We start from the raw sequence: 25,518 nt of genomic DNA, 5'->3' as shown, positions 1-25,518 counted from the left end.
GCCACTTAGCCACCATTTAATTTAGGAGTATATAATTGAGTTTTCTGATTTTTAAGGTACTTATTGGCTAGAAATTCATATGCCATATTTCAGCCCAAAGCTAAATTGTTATGGGCAAGCATCACCTTTCTAATAGACCTTGAACTGCAGTGACTTTCCTTGCAGGTATAACTATAATGAGGTTTGATCCTTTCCTTGAGTTTATTCTCCACCTGGACTTGAATCTATAATGAATCATCAGCTGGAACGTATGATTCCACCTCAGGAGGATGCAGGGAAGAAAGGTCAGGAGAAATTTGGTCTTTGTTTAAAGTGGCCCCAGCAAAAATAGCTCACTTACAAATCCGCTGGAAGTTGGCATTTTCTTTTCTTCCTTCTTTGTATCAGTGCCTGCACTATGATGAGCAGAGCAGGAGGGAAGCAAACTTTTGTTAATATAATTGGCATCAAGATTTAAGAAACCTCAGTAAAACAAAGAGATAGTACATTGCACTCAAAATATTAGCTCTTATGTCAGATGCTGTGGGCGTGTCTTTCAACTAGTGTGACTTTTTATGTAGCCAAGGGACACTTACATATCAATTAAGATGGTGATGAGTCACATCCAAGTTGTAGGTATTTGTATATCTATGATTAAGATTAATCCAAATGTCAGGAAATGAACTATGAACAAGCAGAATTCAGGGTCTACAAAGATGTATCCACCCCAAATGCTTACCACAAAAATTGTGTTTCAACCTTCCCAGTTTCACTCCTTTTAGATGAAGTTCTTTGCAGTGTCTCTCATATGAGGCTATATATCAATGTTTGTTTTCAATGACTGAATAACTATTTTTATTATCAACAAGCAAAGAATGTTTATCAATGCTTGTGATTGAATACATGAATATACGATTTGATAATAAAGTGGCAGAATCAACCACATTTATTCTGTGACCTATTGGCTTTTAATAAGGTTAACTTGGATTTGGAAGTGTTCCCAGGGTGAGTGTGACCGTGCTGAAGAAACAACCCTCCAGGAGATGGAATAATTCCTGCTTGGAAAATTACTCTTGGTGTCCTCAGAATTTGTTTGGCAGAAACACTCAGGCATTCTTCGGGCAAAAACAATCTGCCTTTTAGCTTCTAGTAGATCACACATGAGTTTTCTTCTCCCACTTCCAGGAATAATGTTAGAAGTGGAAAGGAGAATCACCTTACCTGAAGGAGTATTTTCATACAGAGGCAGCCAAATACCAGGAATCCTTTTGGAGGAATTTTCTATGGTCAGAGGAAGGTGTTGTAAAACCAATGATTTCCTGGAGTCTTGAACCACTGTGAGGAGACTCAATTAGAGAGATGCCAAATCCCTAACACTGAACAAGTGGGGTGTATTAGAAATTGCATCATGGCCTGGGAAATCAGAGTTCTCAAGTTATGATAAAAACTCAACACTAGTTGTGAATTTTACCTGGTCTTTGAGATGAAACCAAGGTAGTAAAACCAACTCTAGAGGGGGTAAGATGATATATGTAAAATGATCAGTCTCAGTAGTTGCTCTGTAATGGTAACTAATGATATAATTGAATAGATAAATCCTACCTCTAAATGTTCATTATCTGCCTCTAGGGCTTTGTCAGTTACACATTGTTTATTGTGCATCTTTAAAAATATATAAATATGTTTGGTATCAAATATGAAGTTTTGACTAAATAAGAATGGCCCCTGTTCTTAGGAAATTTACAACCTAGGAGGAAAGATCGACATTGAACTAATAATCTTTAGGCAGAATATTCAGAAAATGTGGAATGGCCTTTGGTGATCCAATAATTTAAGTTTTACCATTTTCAACTATGTAACTCTTTCCTTTCCTTGAACAAAACAGTTCCCTTCTCTTCTTATGGACTGTGAAGAATATCAGCAGAAATGTGGGACTCTCCACTTCTATGAATAATTCTTTTTAAAATTATAAGCATCAAGAAAGATTAACATGGACAAATCAATGTCTTAATCAGCATTATTATTGCAGATAATATAATTGTCTCTGGCTAGCATAAGAAGAAAGGAATTTACTAGGAGGTACAGATAATTCCAAAACTGTTTGGAGAGGTAAGGAAATAAGACTATTCTGAGTTGGCGGGAATAGGCCCCAAGTTACACTTCAGAACCTGGCCACTGAGGGTGACTGACATGTCTACGTTGATCAGGAAACTGTTGAATCAAGAACTTGTGTGGCTTCCAGGTACAGAACCGCAGTCTCAAAGCAAGGATGTACATGTGCCCCCTGCCTTTCTTCCAGTTTAACCCAGTTTTGAGTCAAATCTTGCATCTGATTGGAGGCACACAGATCACAAACGGAATTCCTCTGCAAAGGAGACTAATGAATATGGCTTTGGTCTTCTTGTCTCAGCACTGGGGGCTGGAGGCAATCCACAGGAACTGTCACAAAAGTTATGGTAGGAGGGAGCAGGGTCATCAGTTGAACAAAGATCTCTCTCTTTTTTTTTTTCCAAGAAGATCAAATTCTCTTGCATCTTCAACCATTTCTTTCTTTTTTTTTTTTTTATTTAGCTTTTAATTTTTTACAGACTGTATTCTGATTCATTGTACCCAAATGGGGTACATCATTTCGTTTCTATGGTTATACACAATGTAGATTCATACCATTCATATTCATACATGTACATAGGGTAATGATGTCTGTCTCATTCCACCATTTTTCATAACCCCCTCCCTCTCTTTTTCTTCTACATATTCTAAAGTTCCCCCATTATTCTCTCATTCCCTACCCCCAACTCCTGTTATATATCATCCTCCACTTATCAGGGAAAACATTCGACCTTTAGATTTTTGGACTTGGCTTAACCATTTCTTTGGCTCTACTGTAGGAGAGTTGCCCCTTTAACTGCTTAGTTTCTGATTCAGTTCCATCTATTCATCATAGATATCATGTTAAGTAGTTCATCTCTTTTGCTTTTGTAATTCTTTTTTTTATTTTTCTCTCTCCTTTCTTCCTTCCTTCCTTCCTTTCTTTCTCCAACCCCCCCACCTCAACTTACTTTCTTTTTTTGAATGCCTGGCCTTGTTCAGGGCATTTATTAAAGGGTGCTATCAGCATTCGGTTCCAGTTTTTTGATCTGTGATAACATTTCTTTACTGGTTTTGCCATTTGCTAGGTGATATGACTTATAGGTGTAGATAATGACTTGAATATAGAAATGGAATACGACATCCAAATCTTTCAACCTCCTGATCTATTGATTGGAAACAAAAACTACTCAGGGAAAAATTTAAAGAAAAAAAGGAGCGGGGCAAGAGACTAATAATTTGTTGTTAAACTTGAAAGGAAAAGTGTGTGTGTGTGTGTGTGTGTGTGTGTGTGTGTACTGTGATTGCAGTCAAATTGAAAAATTACAAATCGGAGTTATTTGTAATTGGATGTTACTTGCATTCCTGACTTGTCCAGGATTGAGAATTTCCTTGAGATTTGGGACCTTCTGTCGTAAAACAAGGAGTCTTGGGTAAATCAGATTGACCGACCATTGGGATTTGGTGCCTGTGGTCTCAGACCTGGTGCTTCCAGCCTTCACAAGAAGTGGCAGTTGGTCCACTGATTCAACCAGGATGGTGTCTGATTTTTAGAAAATTTGTTGTCAGTATTTAAAAATAGGGAGTTTTTTTTTTTTTTTTTTTTTTTTTTAACCAAAAATGTATGTGTTTAACTCTTCTGGATAATAGTACACAACCTAGAAGTAATCTGTATTCTTAGAGGGTAGCTATGGTTTTAATTGGGAAATATACTATCCAATTGGTCACAATCTACATCATTCTTTCTTCCTGATACCTAGAGAATTTTTAGTTTCCATTTATCACTATTCTCAGGCTATTGCTTTTCTCGTAATTGAGAATTGTAAATATTTTATATGTCTTCATAAAAGATAAGAAAATGAAATATACTCTGAGAAGGTCATGGATTCTAAAAGAATGAGAAAGGGTTTATTTGACCTATTTCTCACATTTAGACCACCTACCTGACATCTAGAGGTTCTTATCTGTGGTCCCTACTTCAGGGAAGGACTCCCAGTAGACGAGATAATTATCCTGATTGGTATTTTGTAGATATTGTCTTACTTAGTAAAGGACTGAAGAGTCTACTCTTCATATCTTATTGTCATTGAAACATATTTTCATAGAATTTTGTTGACATGAAAAAAATTCATGGCTATGAAGTGAATAAAAGATGGATATACAATTGTATGGCAGTGTCTTTCATTCACATTATGATACCAATAAGGTAAAAAATAAGTACACTTGGAGACGGGGACTGGAAGGGAACACACCAAACATTAAGGTTCAAACAGGAAAAAATCTCCCTTAACATATCTTGGCCTCATGTATACAAATTTTGCCATACTTAGTGTAAATGAAATCTCAAACTTCCAAAATGTTGTCAATAATTTTCCATTGGTAAGCGGTTCAGAAATTTTAAAAGATAAAAATGCTAAAAATATAGATCAGAGGATGGCAAACTTTTTTTATATACCTTTATTTTTATTTATTTATTTTTGTGTGGTGCTAAGGATTGAACCCAGTGCCTCACATGCGCCAAGCAAGTGCTCTACCCCTGAGCCACAACTCCAGCCAGGGGCAAACATTTTTTGAAAAGGGCCATATAGGTGGTATTTTAGGCTTTGCAGGCCACATGATCTCTGTTGCTCTATTCAACTCTGCAGCTGTGGTGAGACAGAAGTCATAGAAAAAGAACTCTGGAATCAAGAGGGTATGTGTGTCCCAATCACACTTTATGACCAATGGCATTTTAATTTTGTATCATTTACTTATTCATGGAGTGTTTTTCTTTGGATTCCCCCCCAAACATTGAAAAAATGTAAAAAAAAAAAAACAAAAAAACCCAAAACTATTATTAGCTTGTGGACCATACAAGGACATACAACAGGCCAGATCTGGTCCTTTGGCTCTTGCAAGTCACTCCTGTCGAAGATCATCAGTGTCTGTACTCTTGTAAGCTGAGGTCCGTGGATCCTGACACGCCTGTGGACATCACCTATGACATCACCATGTTGCTATGACCTCTTCTAAAACACAAATATCATTACACAAAGATGACACAACTGCAGAGCTCGAGAATGACTGTATCTAGATTATATACCACGTGTTCATGGTGGACAGAGGTATGAATTCATACCAAGCCTACAAAGTGGCATGTTGTGCAATGACTCACTCAAATACTGTCCCACTTAATACTTATGTTTTCTAGAGTATACAGTGGCAACTCACTTGACTGAGGAAAAAATTAAAGTAAAAATGAATAACATGGGAGTGGTAGTACCATTATTCTTTAGGATGTTATGTCATTGATGAATGATTTGTATGGACTATAAAACTGATGTGCCTACTTTAATGTTCACTCCTTATAACCTTTTGTTTATAATAAAGGATTGGAGAGAGAAAATTATGGGTTCTGGAATTGACAGAAGAAGTTTTCTCAGCTTTGCTCCTTGAGAGGTGAGTGGCTGGGCCTAAAGACCCAAAGAACTAGAATGATGTATTTAGAGTTTGATTATGCTTATTTTCAATAAAAGAACTTCCTGTGGGTCTGAGTACAACACTCTATGTTTTGCTTCACCTTTTCAGTGTTTCTGAGCAGAGCCCTAAAATCTACCTGCACTGGACATACCTGTGGTGGCGTGGCCATCTGAGCCTGGCCCCCAGAGCTGCGACTGAAGCAGGTGGCCTGGGGTGGGTCTCTGCATGATGATTTCCTAGCAGGGGACTGTTTTATCCATGTGGAAGCTATGGTTTATCTGAGACTCTGTCACCCCAGAAAAGATGTCCAGAACTATGCTTCCTGACCATATTGGGGGCACTCTCAAGATCTCTACAATGATTTGAAGTGCAGTGGTCATTAAGCATGCCTCGGGCCTTCCTCTCGGGGTCATGCCACCTCTGGCAGCATGTCGTGGGTCCCTGGACTCTGCCACATTCCCAGCCTGAGGCAGGTCTCTCCTTCCCTTCTTGTTGCCCCTGCAGGCTCTGCCCACTGCCTCTGCCCGCAGCCTCCCTCTGCTCTTCAGTAATCTTCAGCTTTCCTGGGAGTCAGCAGAGAGGTTGTCTTCCAGCTGCCTCTGTACTCAACCCTCCCAAGGCTTTCGAGGGAGGAATATACCAGAAGCCAGGGAAACTTCTAAGAGCACAAACAACCCTGCCATATGCTGAAGACTGAACAAACCACATATCTACGTACACAAGTGAATTCGAAAAATAATGATCTGGATCAGGAAGCCAGTGGACCTGCCTGTGACCGTGTGGAGAGCTGGTAGTCAGGCCCTGCTGTTGTACTTACCCTCTCCCCCAAGTCACTTTTGATTGTCACTAGAAAAAATAGTTACATTGTGGCTTTTGGGACCAGTCCTAATTTGAGGCACAACAGAATTAGAAGACTCCAGTCAAATACTCACTTCCCAAACATTAAGTCACCCAAAATGCTTCTCAGTCCTCATCCCAATGTTAGTTCTAATGACCGGTCTTATAGCTATTTCAGACACCCAGATGGACAAGGGTCCAAGTCTTCACAAGGGTCCCACATTTCTTATTTCCAATGCACATGGCTGCTTAGCCCACAGCCCTTGGGATATTGGGGTACTGCCTTGATTGTACTGCTCTCCACACACCCCACAAGGACTAGCGTCCTGCTCTGACCATTGCCAGGAGTCCTGGTACTATTTCCTACCAACAGAGCTCTCCAAGACAAACCTTTTTGTTTCTGAATTCACCTGCTATTGAATTCTTCACTGTTTGGTAAGCCCTCTGATGCCAGATGCTTACCTAGACTCCTGATGGCTTGCTTGTCCTTATTATAGTGACCCAACAGGTCCAGGGGTCCTGAACTTCAGTGTACATCAGAATCCTTTGGAGGATTGTTAAAACACAGAGTGCTGGGCTCCCACCACTTAGTTTTTGATTCTGTAGGCCTGTAGGTGGAACAGGAGCATTTGCATTTCTTTTCTTTTCCTATTTTCTTTTTTTATTTGCAGTGCTGGGGATGGAATCCAGGACATGCTAGGCAAGCACTCTGCCACTGAATGATACCCCAGCCTGAGTTTCATTTTTAATATGCTCTCAGGTGATACTGGGAATCACAGCAAGCCTACTAACCAATTATTAGAATAAATTCTCCTTTTCCAGAAGTTCGAGTTGCACCCATCCTCCAGGAGGCAAGACTGATTCATAGTTTCAGGATCACTGATCTTTCCAAATTCTATTTCAGCTTATGAGATCATGTCTAGCCTGATGAAAGTCATTTTTATATAGTGAATATATGAATTCATACTTGCCTACCAACTTCCAAACCACTTTATAAATATAGATGCAGACTCACATTTTTGCAGGACATTGCATTTTCCAAACAAAAAACAGGGCTTCCTAAAGCTCCACATTATAAAGCTAACCAGGTTACAAAATGATCAGTGAACAGCATCCCACTGACTGAGCCTCCCATACGTATGTTGTTGATGCACATGTGATTCCGAGTAGGAAAGACACTCCACAGTCCCGCTTGGTAAGAAAAGTTCAGTACAGAAACTCTTTACCAAGTGTAGGTATGGTTTAAGGAAGCCACAAAGAATCATGTAGGACCCCAGGACTAGGAAGAGTGACCCCCAGTGCTGGAACTCAGCTTTCCAGAGTAGCCATGTAGAAAGTGCTGCCCAGGCACTTCTTGGTGACAGGTGACCAACCCACAGCAATCTGGCAGGGAGAAAACTGGGGTAGTAAATACCTGGGTCTTTCTTTTTTCCTACCTGTGGTCTTCCATTGGTACCACCATGAGAGCAGACTTCAAGAAGTAATTGACAAGGGAGCTTATGACTGCAGTTAATGAGGGGCAACTTCCCAGGGCATAGAACAGGTAGAAACCTGTAAAACATGGTTCTGGAGGTACCTACACAAGGTGTCTTAGGAAAATGCTACCCCAGCCCCAGGCTCTGAGGGCTTAGCGAGCTTCTGCTCTGTTAACATGGCAAATAGTTGGGGTACAAAAGCGTAAAGGGTTGTTTCCTTTAGAGGAAGACTCAAGAGAAGGAAGACCTAGCTGGAGAACCAGGAAGTGCCCCATGTTTCTGTTTCTGTTCATCCTGGAAGTCTTGGGCGACTTGGAGGAGAGCTTCAGGACCAAGAAGCTGGGGTTGGGTGGGGACAGCAGAGTACAGAACTTGTTGGGAGGAAGTTCAACTTTCCATGCTTAGCACATACTCTGATTCTGAAGCATTTGCTAACATAGACCTCGAAGAAGGCTGTCTCTATTTCTTGGATTCTACCAGACACAGCAAACAGAGCTAACATGGATTAAATCTTGCTCTCTTCTTCTGGTAGATACCACACCCATCTTTGTGGGTCAGTGATTGTGTGACTCTCTCTCAACATCATCAACAGTCAATTGTTATTTATCAAATGCTTCCATGTGCATGGCTCAGAGGCAAGCCTCACCTTTTTCATAATAATAATTGTGAAACTTGTGACATCAATTGTGTCTCTAAACAATGTAGTGACCCTTGCTAATTACTTTAACATTCTTAGGTGAAATATGTTATATATCTTTTCATGAAAGATGTAGAAATGAAGACATACAGAGTTGAAGGAGAGAGGTCTTGCAAGTTGCTTTTTCTCCTGCAAACACCAAACATTTAACCGCTAAACATGGTGCAAACCCCATAAAAAAGATGAAGTCATTGTTTTAGAAGTTCAGTAACATGTTATTCTGTAAAGTGCCTTCTGTCTGTCTGTGACTTTTTTGTCAAGGTTTAAGTTCAGCAAGTAAAGAAGGGCTGGAAAAGATGATATAACTATGCTCTCTTGGATGGAAGAGGACAACTCTAGAACAGATTCAAATGTGTTTTGAGGCAGAGGAGGAAAAGACCATGTATGAAGAGGGATGGGGTGGGTGGGGAAGAAGGCTTTGGGAGGAGAGAAGCTCCAGGATAATGTGAAAGCTCTCACAGAGTTATAGGGGCAGATGCAGTAGATTCAGTGCTGTTTGGGAGTGTGGGCCTAAAACTTTCTGACTTTTCTAGTTTCTTCCAAGAGACAAGATCAGAAATTTATTAAGTCTCCTAATTCTTCCATGTTGACCATTAAAAACAAAAGAAAATTTTGTGGACCAAACAAAGCACATTGAAAATAAATACAAAAAACAAGAACAAATAAAAATAAAGAAAATAATGAAAATAAAAAATTAAATTAAAAACACATAAAAGCGCTAAATAAAATAAATCTATCCCTAAATAGATAATATTAGATAATATTAGAGTTCAAGTAAGGGATCTGAGGAAGGAAATCTATTACTCAATAGAGAAAGAGCCTCACTAAATGCACTGTCCTTTGTATTAAAATGCAAAATTTATCTTCCAGGATTGAAGTCAAGTGAGGGTATGTTGTTAAGTATAGAACAATTCTTCCCAAGTTAATTTTACTCAGAGATGCTTGTTTTGTTCCAAACTTGTTCTTACCTCCATTTCTTTCTATGAATGTATGAAAAGCACAGGTACTATTTACACATTTGCTTTTCACCCATTCTCAACATCCAGAGTGAAAAGTAAAAAAACCCCCTGCCTCTAATTTGCTGAAATTTGTCGGATAAAAATAGGTCTCCTTTTCATCGCTACTTTAACAAGTCGTTTTAGTAATAATTTATCACAATGTTCCACAGAGGAGATAAAGCAGACGCCCACGTTATCATTATATGTTCATAATGTGGGCTCGGTGGTGTCTTTAATTTCCCTGCACCTGCTGTCACATGCACACCCTCTTTTTAAGGTTCGTGTTTTCTCTTTTGCTGCCAGCCTAACCCTCAGCCTCACGTTGCAAACTGCTGTTGTGGAAGAGGAAAAGCAGATGGACACAGCCTGCCGTGGCCCCATTGTCGCCCATCCCCTCAGTACCCCATTTTCTTTTCACGGGGCCTTGCATGTGATGTGGGGTGGAAAGGTCCTGGGGCCACGAATCAGGAACCTCAGCGCTGGTATTGGCTCAGTGACTAATTGGGTTGGATAAGGATGCATTCTGGAGTAGTCGCCTCTTCTGTTAAATGAGGGCATCTGATTCAATTTCAAGTTCCCTTTCCTAGCCCTGAGGGAAAAGCAGATTTCTCCCCAGAAAGCAAAGTCCTGCCCAGACACATGCCTACATATGATGTCCTCAAAACCAGTTATTCTCTACTCAAAGGCTAGACAGCATTTGACACAGACTGTGGGAAGCCCAGCACTTGTCACTGGAATTCTCACCCCTTTCTCAGAGGAAAGGACTGGCGGGGCAGGCTGGAAACAGAAAGGGGAAATCCTGAGGAATGACAGTGGCCAAATTATATTGCAATATTGTGTGTGTATATGAATATGGAAAAATGAATTCCACCATTATGGACAACTATAATGTGCCAATAAACAAAATATACAGGAAAAAAAAAAAAAAAGAACTCATTTACCTTACTACTCTGCCTGAGTAAGACTGCTCTCTTTGTTCTCTGCAGAAAGGACCCAGCCTGAGCCTCTCGCTTAGCTTCTTTGAGCAAAGCCTCTTCTTCTAGTGAGTATTTTATCTTTTTGAGGTGTTGGTGTTTCTAGAAATACCATGCACTAAGCACTCACATTTAATGCAACTTGGTGAGCTAGAAATTCTTGTTTTTATTTTGAAAATGCAGATACTGAGGCTAAGATAGATCAAGAACTCAGATGGTAAAAGATGGAGCTGTATCTGTGAAACCCTTCTAAGGGTGGTATCTGCTCCTTTAAATCTGCTATTTTTTTTTGTTGTTGTTGTTATAAAAAGGGGGTTAAAAGCTTCTCTCTTATCCACTTTTCTCCTCTTTGTCTTTTACTTAGATTTTGTTTGATAAAAAATAGTTTATCTCACACAGTGCAGCAGCAAAATTGACTCCTCTCTGAGGCCTGTGAATCTTACAGTCTCTTGTACCCTGGGGGAAGGGAAGGAGAAGGAACAGATGCGAGTCAGAAATTCCAGAAGGCTGAGGAGCCTGTAGTAGTGAGGGGAAGAAAGAGCCATATACAAAAGTAGAAACCAAGAAATAAAGAAAACCACAGGGGTGTCAGCTTTTCCCTGGGCACTAATGGGATGTCATGTATTATTAGTGTAAATAATTGCTAGAATACATTTGCTCTTTAAACATGATCTCTCTTTAGCTCTTGTTTGAGGATCAGTTATATAGAACATACTCTCTGGTATTCTTAGGGGAAAAAAGGTAAGAAAGAGGAAAAATTAAGACGTAGAATTGGAGTTATTTTGGTGGGACTGTGGACACCAGCTCTAGCTACATATTGAAGATAATTACCCTGCTGCTGCCTACTTCATGTGAAGCTGCTCGTGGAAGAGCAATCGGACTGGATAGAAAAGTGGTTTAATTTAGGCAAATAAGGAAGCTGAAATCAGCAGATCATACATCCCTTGCAACAGAGATTTTAACAGTCTTTTTCACAATAGCTGCATCATTGGAGTGCGATGTTCAAGAGTGAGTCACACTCAAACCCTGACTCGCTTCTTCCCAGCAACTCCCTCAGGTTCCCTTGGGCAACTCACCTTTGCCTCAGTTGGTGAGTTGGTGACACCTTCCTTGTCATTGTGTGTAGTTCTGAGATTTAACTGGTATAACACCTTTACAGCACTTAGGACCATGGCACATGACAAATGTTATGTTGTCTGTGTGTGTGTGTGTGTGTGTGTATGTGTGTGTGTGTGTGTATACACACATGGATACAATATGTGTGTGTTTATACATACATATATATATATATATATATATATATATATAATGAGTTTGTGATCAAACATCAGCTTGAAACTATCTAGGGAATATGACACAAGGACACTGAATTTCTTTCAAATACATGAGAAAAATGTCATAGAGAAAGCCACAGGAGGACAATTTGATTTATTTACACATCTGTGGTTTCTTTTTGCCTTTTACTGACATACTGTTGTGATTTCACTGATACAATGGAAGTTCGTCCAGGTAAGCTCTCCATCTTCTGGGGCCTTCTGCAAGGTTGGCTAGTAAGGGCTGTGCCTCAGAGGAGGGACTCAGGAAGTGCACAAGGGCTCAATCTACCCCTCACCTACTTACTCCCTCTGCAGGGTCTCTGTGTGTCTTGACGTCAACACTGTACTGGATGGAATTCCTTAAGTGGAATCTAGTCTCACTGGATACAGGGTGTTATTCTGACTTGGAAAACAAATTGTTCATGATTCTGTCATTTGTTACCAAAGGATTCCCAGGAAGAGACTAAGGACTCATAAATATGATTCACGTAGTAAAAGGGGGAAGCAAAGAAATGTTCTTCTGGAGCCAAGCAAGCATCCTGACGTCACAGAATCCTGGTTGTCATCGCATGTAGGAAATTTCTCCCTGTTGACTCATGAGTCTATGGAACCTTTATGGGCTCCATTGCTGTTTTGCTGAGTTACCTCCCACCTCTGCTACGTCACAAGACCTGCTATTCATTGTGTTTCTAACTCAGTTTATAAATCTATAACTGATGGATATAAATATTTACTTATGACTGAGTGGTATTGTGAGATTTCAAACATGTAAAATGATACACTTGAAAAGCATGCAGAAAATATTGTGTTTGAGTACTTGAACAAAATTGGTGTGAATGGGAAGGGAGCAGTTTGGACAAATAACATAGATTAAATGCACCTGCTACCTGAGATGGTCGCTCAATTAAAAGAGATTTGTTTTTAAAGGCTAAAGACCAAATAACAATGGTTTAAATGTTGATTGGTCCACAGAGGTGTCCCGGGAGGTGATTGAGTGGCCTGATTCTAGACTCGGACAGATCTGAGTCCTACCTCTGATTCTTCTACCAGGTGACTATGTAACATTAGCTAAACCTCTGAGCTTCATTTTTCTCATTTGAAAAGGGGAATGATGATGCCACCTTTAGAGGGTTGTAAAGACCAAACAACATGCATAAAGGGCTTAGCGTAATGCCTGGCACCCAGGTTCAATCACTACATGTTGAGTGAACAGCTCTCACAATGAATGGACTATAGTTCCACAGTTTGAGGATAAAAAATGAATCTAATAAAGTAGATTTTAGGACAAGGTTTCTGAATGACCTTTTGATCTCTTCAGAATAAGTCCACATTGCTTTGTTTGTTCTCAGTCCTTGAGAGAACATGGTTTGGGTCTCTCACCCCCCGCCTTTCTCTTTTTTAAACTAGAATCCAGAGGTTCATGACTACATACAGTGCAGGAGAACTTCATTTTATGAACAAGTTGTTTCCCAAAAGTTTGTTTGCCTGTAGGCAGTTTGGAATTAAAAGTACTATTTTTCATAGAGAAACAGTGGTGTAAATGACGAGGACAACCCGGGGCCAGGCTGGGACATAATAGCTTATTTAAGACAAAGTCGCTGAATTGCTGTAAAGTTAATGACTTGCTCTGTTCCTTGCTTCCCGCAGACGCCCAGCTCCAGGCTCAGAAGCACGCCCAGTCTCTGCTGCTCAGGGTTAGATGGCTCTCCTTCGGTTGCAGGATGACTGGACTCCGTCCAGCCTATGACCCTGCACCCTGCCTTCCCGCCCACTCCACCAAGACCAATGCTTCCTCTGCTCCTTCCAGCCCTCTGCCCTCACGCAGGGCATCCGGGGCGCCTGGGAACTTTCTCTATGCCCTGTCATCCTTTCCTCTCCTTCACCTGGAAAAGTAAACTCATCCTTTTGACACAAATAGCTGCCCCTCTTCCAGGTTTCCCTGGTTTCCTACACAACTTCCCTGTTGCTTCGTCATACTGGTTAGGAACAATGGGGTGTACCCCATCTTTCCCACTAGTTTGGGACCTTTAACTAGGTATATATTTGTCTTGATGTGCCCACCACCTAACCAAGGTAAGCAGCATATAATAATAATAAAAATGACAACAATAATGAATATTTTTAAGTCGCTGGCACATTTCTCTAAATGCTTTATATAGAATTAATGTCTAACGTCTCCAGAAAGCCTAAAGAGTGGGGACCATTTTACAAGGGATTAAATTGAGGTGCAGAGTTGTTAAGCAACTTACCCAAGGTCACAGAGGCAGGAAGTGGTGGAAAGTAGCTGAGGTGCAAATCCAGAATGCAGGGGCAGATGTCTTTTTCATGCCCCTGCTGCTTCCTAGCAGTGTATCCCTCTAATAAATCTTACCTCTCTTAACTTTTTTGGCGAGTTCTTCTCACTGCAAGATAAATAAATAAATAAATAAATATAAATAAATAACTCTAGAATGTAGTCCTGTGTGTGAATCACTGAAAGCATGCATGTCAGATGTTAGCTATACTCTTAAAGAAAAGAGGGTAACAGATGAATCTACCCTTCTGTTTATGATAGGAGGAGGAACAACATATGTTTGGAGAGACATTGCTTCCTGACAGAGGGAAACATCCCTGAGAAATCACACCAGGACCTTGCCCCAGGGAGAGGGCATCTGTGCTGTGGGCCTCCATGTGGGGACCTTGGAAGCTCAGGACTCTTCTTAGTCCTCAGCCAAGTTCGGTAGGCAAGTCACAGACTTTGAAGAATAAGGTAGTCTAGAGACACCTCTGTCAAGGTAAAGAAATGAGGGTAAGGTTGGTCTGACCAGTTGGCAATTCCCAGGAAACTAGAATTCCTTAAACTCTGCTGTGAGCACTTGATCTCTGATTGGTCTCCTCCATCTTCATTCTTTCATGCTAAACTTACGTGTCACTTTCTCTAGAGAACTGAAAGGGGAAGAGTGACCATGGTATTACACCCACATGATTCCCTGTGTTGGCATCCTGTTTGTTTCCTTGTTTGACATGACTGTCTTCTTGGTCTGTCTTCTCCTCCCCGTGAGACTGTAAGTTCCCTGAGAACAGCATGATGTGTCTCTTTTTTACTGAGTCTCCTGTACCCAGCATCTATTGAGCCTTCAGTACAAACTGCTGCTGGATTAAATGAATGTGTCAATGACTCAACCTTGGGAAATCATTCCTGACCTTGACTCCTCCCACTTTCTCTTTCCCTCCCCCTCTGTACATGAGTGTTTTAGTCAGCTTTTTCATTGCTGTGACCAAAAAACCAGGCAAGAACAACTAGAGGAGGAAAAGGTTATTTTGGAGCTTATCATTTCAGAGGTCTTAGTCTATAAATGGCTGACTCCATTGCTCTGGGCCTGAGGTAAGGCAGAGCTTGATGGCAGAAGAACATTGCAAAGGAAGGCAGCTCAGAACATTGCACCAGGAAGAGAAAGAGAAAGAGAGAGAGAGAGAAAGAGAGTCACCATAGACAAAATGTAAACCCTAAAGGGATGCCCCCAGTGACCCACCTTCTCCAGAAATACCCTACCTGCCTACATTTACCACCTAGTCAATTCCTATATGGGGATTAAGATTCTCATAACCCATTTACCTCTAAACTTTTTTACATTGTCTCACTCATGAGATTTGGGGGACACCTGCTATCTAAACCATAACAATGAACATTGAGTAAATGGTCTGTCTCTCCTCCATAGAGGAACTGTCCATCCCAGGGAAATTGGAAGAACCAACTCTCTTCTTCTTGTTGTGTAATGAAAAGCAATGAGTTTTTTAGCTGAAAGGATCTCCATTCAAATCCTTGCCATCTATGGTGTAGGCATGTGATCTTTGGTCATTTTATTTAACTCCTCTGGTCCTCTGTTTTTCTCCTTCATAAAATGGGCTATGTGACATGTCTATCTCAGGGTGTTATGGAGTTTGAGTGAGATGGTATAAGTTAAGCGTCACTTTTCCAAAACTCTGGGAACCATAAGTGTTTCAAATTTTGGATTTTTTTGAGATTTTGGAATATTTACACACACACATAAGATATATCGGAAATGGGACCCAAGTCTAAGTATGAAATTCATTTATGTATCTTATATACTCTATACCTGGAGGTAATTTTATATATGTTTTTACAGCACCTGTGTTTTGACTGTGACCTGTCATAAGAGGTTAGGTGTGGAATTTTCAATTTAGTTTTAGTTTCAGGGTTTTTTGATTTCAAATTTTTGGATTAGGGATGCCTTGGATATGTAAATATACCTACATAGTGCCTATTGGGGCTTAGTACATGATAGTCGCTGTTGTTATTATGGCTACTATTATGGTCTTCTGATGCATCTGAATTGGGCTTCAAGCCATTTGTTTTCTAGATTTTTCATCCTTAGCAGGAAAAACTCAAGCATCAAAAGGAAAAGACTCGCTCTTCATAGAGAGAAAAGTGCTTCTGTTCCCTTCTTCTTGGATTAGTCTGCTCTCTGTAGTGATAGTTGCATACAAAGCCCAGTAATGTCTAAGTTTATCTTCAGCAAATAACTTGGACCTGAGAATGATGTATGGAATTCAGCCCTCACATTGCTTATGTCATTCCCTCATTTAAATATGAATGTGTCATGGGAATGCATAGCATCTGCTTTTACTCGTATGTTTATTTTTGCATGCATTTGCTCTGCCTCTGACATTAAAGTGTCAAGTCCTGAAAGCAAGGATTTTTCTATCTCCCAGTGCACGTATTTTCTTACTCATGGCCAGTGGGGCCAGGGGAAGATGTTCAATAGGTATTATTTTATCATGAGGCTTCGGATCCTTTAGATGCTTTTAAACTATCTTGTCCTAAATAAATAGAAGGACTGAGGGAAGAAGTAAGTCATATAATGCAAACATATATTTGTTTTATCTAATAACAAGTACCAAAACAGATCCAAGTACTCAACCCAGGGAAAATCAAAGCAATTGACTTGCTAGAGTGATGTGGTAAAGTGGTTTTGCTCTTAATTTAAAAAAGAAATTGTTATAGTAGTATTTATCCAATATTTTAGTGATTTTAAAAATCTAAGACTACTTTTAACATAGAAGAGCTGGTAAATTTTTTCTGTAACTTTAATAAGAACCAGAGGGTTACTTGTACCAGTGAGAACGTATTTTCCTTCCATCTTTTCCTCCCACCTCCTCATTCCACTGTATTACTGGTCAAATCAAAAACAGATCTTTACCTGGAATTTTGAACTCATTTCCCAATTATGCTTAGAGTTCCATTCACACACACCCTGAGGCAACACAATCTCCAAGCAGCGTCAGAACAAAACAAGCACAAACAGCTATCACTATGCACTTCAATTCTACCTTAATTTCTTACCACAAACTCCCTCCATCGGTGGTGACAGTTCTCAGAAACTGAAGTTTCACATTCCATTCCAGAATGAAAGAGATGGAACATTTACTTTTGTGGGAAAAAAAGTCCAACAATATTAGCCACCTCTCTGACCAGATGGACAAAATGTTCCATGACTTCTAAATTAGATTGCGATGACGGTGGTAAGTGAGGTGAATCAGCCGGTGAGGCAGTTGCTCAGCTGTCTGCATCAGACCTAGGGAAGTCAGATGGAAACAGGGTTGGTATTTTTCTAATGAAGCTGCTACTTTCCATGTTGGGAGGACCTGAGAAGAGGGAACTGAGAAGTGATTAGACAAGTTTATGGCTGTGTCTGGGGAAATTTGGGTAGGAGTGCTGCTGGGTGGTTGGGAGTCGGAGAGAAATGATACTGGCTTGTATGTTCTTGCTCCTGCATTAATAAAACCTCTCATCTTCTGATTATAATATAAAAGTGAAAATATAGGCAAAATGGGTGTGTGAAAAAACTATGGAGGATGAATACCTGGGGTTTAATATTTCCAACGGAAAGAGAGAAAAGAGAGAATTCTTAGAAGACTTTGCCGGGGTGTGTGTGTGTGTGTGTGACCATTTTTATTAAAAGACAAACAGAATTTAGGAAAAAGGAGAGCTTGACAATTGTTATAAATAACATTTATTTACTTATTTGTAGAAACCACCAAATGTAAATTTGAGACTACATAAATTCACACCAGAATTAATTTCTAAGAGGCAAAAGATACTGATGGGTTAGTGGAAAGTTGATTTGTGTTAAGTCATTTATGTTTATGAGATAATATTTACAAAACATGAACACAGACCGTCCCCAACTCACACACTGATGGTGCTCTAAAATAACTCTGTACATGAACTGTTTAGAACTTGAAATCTATGTCTTTATTTACTCGCATTCATCCTATGACTCAAAAAGTCTACCTAAAGTCTAATATGAAAGGATATTCTCTACTTTTCAGATTTGAAGATGAATACAATTTGGGACAGAAGAATGGTTAACACAAAGTCTAGGAGGGAAGATAAAATAGGTATAAAAATAACTTCAGCTTTTTGATAAAAACTGCATAGTATCAAAAAAAGATACACAAGAGATAAGAGACTGAAGAAGGTCAATGGGTGAGGGCTTACTGTCTATAAATAAAGAGGATCTTATCTCCAGTTTGTCTGCTGGCTCCTGAATTTTGGTTAAAGTATGTAGCATTAATGACTAGGATTTCCTTCAGTAAAATGAGAGTTCTCACATACCTTAAGAATTCTCTGGGAAACTCATTTAACATTGTTCTAACACTAAAATACAATTGTGGTTTATAAGGTTCCCTATTAATGCTTTATAATGCAATAACCTATTTAACATTGTCTCCCTATGATGCATTGCATATTTTTCAGGGCTTATCAAGACTGTGTTTTATGTTTTTAGGATTACTGGCATTAGAAGTAGAAAAACAAATGGCAAAATGACTCTTCATGTTTTAGTTTTACACAAGCTTCCTTAACTAAAGTGGGTAAATAAAACCATTAAACTCAGCTAGTTTCTTTTATCTATACTATATTGCTTAAAAGTTATTTTCCACTGGATGAATGACTTTTTAAATGGCATTATTCATTCCACAAATACTTATTGAGTGATTCCTACTGATGGAGTTTTTTTAGGCTCTTGGGATGGAACATTGGACAAAACAGCATGGACCTTGCTCCAGAGGAGTTGATAATCTAATGCAGCAAAGAGGTAATAATTGCAAAGTATGAATCACTTTTAGATAAGCAGAATAGTGGCAGACGATGCTATGAAAAAGCATACATGCTATGGAGAACAGAGAATAAACCAAGGAGATTTGACAAGGGAGACCAAGCAGTTATATTTGCCTGTACTGCTGTTCTCCATGATCTTGCCATAATCTCGTCATGCCCATGTCCATGTCTCCCTGACCAATCTTTTCCCTCTGGAACTCACTTAATGAACATCATGAACCCTCTACTCTTTTCCTTGACTCACATTACTGTTTTTATTCTTTTTCAGCCATCTAGAAGACCATAAAAATGAAGAGCAAAGGAAAAAAGCTCAGAAACACATAGGTGAAGCTAATCTGTTTGTTCAGCTTTTCCTTCTCTAGTCCCCTAAGGCAAATGTCATTTGAAGGAAAGAGTATAGAACATGAAGTCAGAAAACTTGGCTATGGATCTCTTCTTTCCTATGGATTTCTTTTACTTGACCTGAGTCATCCTTGTCTTGTGTCCAAATATGGCAAAAACAATCTCGGTGGCATAATGCTTTTGTAAGATGTTGCTGAGAAGCAGGCACCTGCTGGGGATGCACTTGACATTAGGAAGCATGGGTTTTGCTGTGGCTATACCGATAATTCTGCCCAAAATGCAAGACCCAGCACATTCTCTAAAAGACCATGGCAAGGTTCCCATTAATAGAAACATTCAAGTTCTAGAGACAAAGATTATATTTGGATGATGTAATAGCTCAGGAATAAAAGCCAATTAGTTAGAAATGTGGAGTTTGTTCATGCTCCATTGGCAAGAAATACACAAAAAAATTCATATGTTGGAAAAAAATATATTTTGATTCACTGGAATCTGGGGGCCACCCTTGAGTTCTCTCCCTCTCTTCCCTCCCACCCCCTATGGACCATCAAATGCCATTGATTCCACCTCCTTAGTGGTTCTTTTCTATTCCCATTGCATGTTCTTAGCTCACACTGGCTTCATCTCACCAGAGCCACTGAGTAGCCTCTTCCCTGGTAGGAGAAATAGCCATATATATTTTATTTTGAAATCATGCACTTACCCACTAAACATTTGTTGAGGACCTAAAACACCAGGTACTCCGATAGATCCTAGGAATACAGGAATAGGTAAGTCCTACCTCTGTCCCCAACATGCTCACAATGTACTGAAAGAGAAATACATGAACGATGCTTGTAAAACTACGTAGGGAGTTCAGGTTGAGGTGTACTCAGGAGATTATAGGTGCATGAAAGAAGAGCACTTAACCAGGCCAGGACATAGGTGTGCCTGGATTTCCAGATAGGCTTCCTGTATGAGTGACTGATGCTTGACCTATAAATGCTGAATAAGGGTTGGCATATGTCATTCCAGGAGTTGGAATGAGCAAAGAATAGAGGCGTTAAGCTGTTGCTGGTGGTATTTGGTAGTGTGGACAGACTGGAACCCAAAGTGACACAATGCTGAGAGAAGGCTAAATGGTCTTAGTACCATGATGTCCTTTGTATCTTGCTGTTCAATAGAAACATCATGCACACCACAGGTGGAATGGTACCTTTTTAGTAACATTGTTAAAAGACTAAAAGGAAACAGGCAAAATTAACTTTTTATGTTATATGTTTTGTTTTGCGCATCAGGGATTGAAGCCAGGGGTGCTTAATTACTGAGCCACAGGTCCAGCCCTTTTTATTTTGAAACAAGATCTCACTAAGTTGTTTAGGGCCTTGCTTAGTTGCTGAGGTTGACTTTGAACTTGTGATCCTCCTGCCTCAGTCTCTGAGTTGCTGTAATTACAAGCCTGCAATTGTAGGTTTGATGAGGGCATTTTTCTCACTAATTTTCATTGAGTTTGTCAATAATTAATTCTTAATTAAATAAAGAATTTGTAATTCTAATTCAAAAAAGTTTATGTTGGACATACTCAATAAAAAGCAGTTTTTTAAAAATTTCAGCAGACTGCATCTTTGAAGATTTTCTACTTCTTTTTATATCTTTTCCTTTCTGAGTCCTACTGCTGTATTTTCTATTTCTATCATGATCTCAATTTTTGCTTATTCTAAGGGAATGAAAAGAAAATGCAATTATAATGAAAGTATGCAAAATTTTAATATATTTTTGTCAGGCAAAAATACAAATCATAGTAAAGGAAGTAAAATTTATGTACATTTAAAATGTATTTTTGTTTTGAACTAATTAATCTATCAAAAGCAAAATACAGAGTATAATTAAAGAGTAATATAAATTTAAATCAAAATCATTTAAACAAGACAAAATTTTGGTTATATTTAAAAATTCTTTTCATGAAATTACATTCACTGCTTATTAAATCACAATTATTTGCAATTTTTATTTTAGTGTATGCCTTATTGTTGATGTTAAAATTGATGTCATGTTTCACACATGTGTAGGCCTAGATACAAATTCAAGAGTAATATGAATGATTTAATCTTGCAAAATATTTCCCAGTCTCCATATGCAATTGTGAACAATAGACTCTAAGTCATGATTTCCTCAAGAACCACAAGTCTACTTCTAATATTTGTGGATCTGAAACAAGTTATGAAAACCCACATATTGAAAGTCTAAGTTCAGTTGACTGGCTCTATCAGTGGACTCCACATCTTCAGATTCAACCAAACACAGATGGAAACTATTTGGGAAAAAGTTACATCTGTACTGAACATATGAAGACTTTTCTCTTTTCATTTCCTTTTAAACAATATAGATAGCTACTTATATGGCGTTTGCATTGCATTAGATGTGACAAGTAATCTAGAGATCATTTAAGGTAGACTGGAGGATGTGCATAGGTTATAGGCAAAACTTATACCATTTAATATAAGAGACTTGAGAATCCCCACATTTTGATGTCTTGTGACCAAACCCTCATGGATACCAAGGGATGATTGTATATAAAAGCTATAAATCATATTAAGAAAACATAAAGTAAAATAAAATACATTCTGTTATTCTGTTATCTGGTCTTGAAATATATCTTTTTTTTTTTCTTTTTTGTATTAGGGTTTGAAGACAGAGGTACTTTCCCACTGAGCCACATCCCCAGTCCTTTTTCTTTTATTTTATTATATATTTGAGACGGTCTCACTAAGTTAATTAGGGCCTTGCTAAACTGCTGAGGCTAGTCTTGAACTTATGATCCTCCTGCCTCAACCTCCTGAGCTGCTGGGATTATAGGTATGTCCCACCGCACTTGTCAGGAATAGCCCTATTAATGACCTAAAGTTCAGGTCCAGATTTAGAACTCCTAGTTCTCTCAGGACAGAAGGTTGTAGTCAACTGGCCTCCAGTCTCTAGCCCCCAGCCCCACACAGCACCTCTTATCTCCCACCTCCAGTTCCATCCTATCATGTGGGGCCTTGCATATTTGCGGGTGGACATACAGACTACATGTCTAAACTCTGCCCATATAATGCACAAATGGCTGCTCTGGGTCATATCTCAGGTTTAGGGATGTACATAGTAGCCACAACTATTTTTAAGAGGAAGGATTCAAGGGCCTGTATAGGCCTTGGTAATAAGCCCAGAGCTACTTGGATGTGGAGATCTGCAGAATGAGGAGGTTTGCCTTCGGTCTTACACATCTTGGCCCTTTGTACTACTAGGTCTTTGAGGAAGAGCACAGCAAAACAAGGGTCAGGATAGAGCCCTGTCCATCCCAGGCCCATGTGCTCCTGGGAAATATAACAAAAGAGAATACAAAGAGAAGCATACAATGGCACTGATGGGAAATAATATTTCATTATGCTCTCTGAGGGAAAGAACTTTGGTGTGTTAGTTTCTAGATCTGTTCTTACGACATCCCACAGACTAGGTTGCTGAAACAACAGAAATTTATTTCCTCAACATCCTGGAGACCAGAAGAACAAGATTAAGGAATCTACTGGCTGGGTGGTTTCTCCTGAGGCCTCTCTCCTTGGCTTAGAGATGACCTTCCTCTTCCTGGGCCTTCATGTGGTCTTCCCTTTTATGTATCTGACCATGGTCTTATGTGTGTGACTATAACCAAATTTCCTCTTATGAGGATGCCAGTCATACTGAATTAGGACCTACCCTAATAGACTTATTTTAGCTTTGTTTCTTCTTTAGAGACGCTTTCTCTAAATATAGGCATATCCTGAGCTACTGGGGGTTAAGATTTCAATATATGAATAATGGACAGACTTTTCATTCAACCTATAACAGCTAGCTTATTGATTTGTCTTTCCTCTCGCCTACCACTGCAATTCCTTTGCAAGCTAAGGGAGCAGTGTTTTTCCTCTTATGTAGGTAATAACCCAGCCCATAGCCTCTTACAGCTTTCGGAGAGCCTTGGCTTTTGTTCTGGGGATTTAAGAGGGGAGATGTAGAGAGAGATATAGAGATGGTTTCCCTGGGGCTTCATTCCAGTTATGCAGGTTGGAGAGGAGTTAAGAGGAGGGGACAATTTGAAAAATAGTGTACAGGGCAAAATATGCTGGATTTATAATGGGGAGTCAAAAAAGAGGAAGAAGGCAAGAATAATTTCCTGGGGTCTTTCTAGGACAGTCAGATGAACGGTAATATGTCCAAGTAAGGGAGAGAATCTTGCTCCATCAGGGAAGCTGCAATTGAGCATGCAAATTCTCTGAACAAATCCACCAATCACAACTCCTCAAGTTCCAGTTCTCATCGCATATACAGTCTCATTAATTATGCCAGTGAGCAGAACTTGGTTTATATACTCTAGGAGCAGTTGGTGTGCTGATTAATAAGCAGCAAAAATCACTCAAGTGTGAATTACAGAGTTCATTAACAATAGTTTAGACTTGACAACAGGGGGAAAGAAAAGGAATAAGATGAAGGTGTACCATTTAAAAGATTCATGTAAAAGCAAAACCAACATAAATGAACACACAACAGAAGCAAGTCTCTCTGGATGATTTTCCTGTTCAACTATGACTTTGGCCTGAGGCCTCTAAAACCAATGTTCATTTCTAGCATATTCACTTCTTGTTTGACGTCAAATGACAGGCACTTTGGCCAAATACAATGAAGCCAAATTTTGCAATGCAGGAAAATTCAACACATTTTTCCCCTCTTTAAAAACAACAACAACAACTTATTCTTATAAGACCTATTATGCAGAACAGAAAGTGGAAACAACAAATATATATTATGTGTATACACACATGTGTATATACATACACATATATACATATATTCCATTCTAAGACAGGTGCAATGGTGCAAGCCAGTAATCCCAGTGACTCAGAAGGCTGAGGAAGGAAGATCGCAAGTTCACGACCAGCCCAGGCAACTTAGAAGACCCTGTCTCAAAATAAAAAATAAAAAAACTGGAAATCTAACTAAGTGATAGAGTACCCCTGTTTTCAATCCCCAGTATTGAAAAAAAAATCCATTTTAATTATTTTAATTGTATAACTCAGTGGTATGATGTATATTTACAGAGTTGAGCAACCTTGTTCACTTTTTTAACTTTCCCATCAGAATAGAAATTGCATCCATTCACCTTTTGTGTATTTAGTGATGGACACTAGGTTGTTTCCACTTTCTTACTGTCCTACACAATAGGTTTTATAACTGTAAGGTGCATGCATGCATACATATACATGTATATATACTTAAATGTATATTCATACATCTGTATTTGTATATGCATACACACACACACACACACACACATATATATATAATTTAAGAAAACTATTATGTAGGTTTTGAGCAAAAATAGGATTGGTTAACTCAGTTCTCCCCCTCAAATAAGTCTACTGTATTTCAAGGAAATAATACTAAAGAAAAATAGGCATGAACTTCTATTCTAATTACTGATTATGAGACCCAGACAATATTCCAAAATATAACAATTTTCAGTTAAATAGATGCTCATTAGCAGCTAAAATAAGGTTTTGGGGTCATCAGCTCATTTTTGATGTAGAAAAAATCTAAACGCATCTTCGGAGACAGTTCCTCTGGGCCACTTCAACTTCCTAGATTTATAGGCAGTGCCCTACTTTTAAATTGAAAAAAAGAAAAGAATAAAAAGTCAAAACCCCTATAAGATTTCTTAGTGGGAAAAATATGTCTTATAATGCACATGAAGCAAAATCACCAATAAAATCCCTAGTGGTTCCTTTTATTTAAATTTGCAAATAATTTTTTTTTCTTTAAGGCATCAGATCTAATTTTTCTGTTTTTTTTTTATTTTAGAGAAGTTATAGATTAACAGAAAAGTAAAAAAGATAGAATCCATGAACCCCTCACCCAATTTTCCTGTTGTTAACATCAGCGTGGTACATTTGTCACCACTAATGAACCAATATTAACAATATTAACTGAAGTCCATTTCTTATTCAGATACCCATAGTTTTCACCTAAGGTTCCTTTTCTGTTCCAGGATCCTATCCAGGATATCACATTACACATAATTATCTTGTCTCCCTAGGTTCCTCTAGACTGTGACAGTTTTCAAGACTTTCCTTGAATTTTGGATGACCTTGACAGTTTTCAAAAACTTTGTTCGTTACATTGTAACATTTCTCTCAACTGGGGTTTCTTGGATGTTTTTCCTCATAATTAGACTGGAGAGGAAG

General features: G+C 39.0%; 1 long non-coding RNA gene across 2 annotated transcripts; it reads right to left on the bottom strand.

Moving 5' to 3' along the window:
* Positions 1-4,996: 4,996 nt before the first annotated feature.
* LOC124989541 (uncharacterized) lies at positions 4,997-17,402 on the bottom strand. Of its 2 annotated transcripts, none has more exons than XR_007109577.1 (3): positions 17,168-17,402; positions 14,073-14,225; positions 4,997-5,075 (listed from the first exon to the last, which is right to left on the bottom strand). It is a non-coding gene; the product is annotated as an uncharacterized LOC124989541 (long non-coding RNA). The 2 variants fall into 2 exon arrangements; XR_007109576.1 differs by lacking the exon at positions 4,997-5,075 and adding an exon at positions 6,780-6,971.
* Between the last annotated feature and the right edge of the window lie 8,116 nt (positions 17,403-25,518).

The sequence above is a fragment of the Sciurus carolinensis genome, chromosome 7 (genome assembly GCF_902686445.1).
Source record: "Sciurus carolinensis chromosome 7, mSciCar1.2, whole genome shotgun sequence".
Lineage (NCBI taxonomy): Eukaryota > Metazoa > Chordata > Mammalia > Rodentia > Sciuridae > Sciurus > Sciurus carolinensis.
Note: the sequence above shows the minus strand (reverse complement) of the source record. Positions and strands in the feature narration are given on the sequence as shown.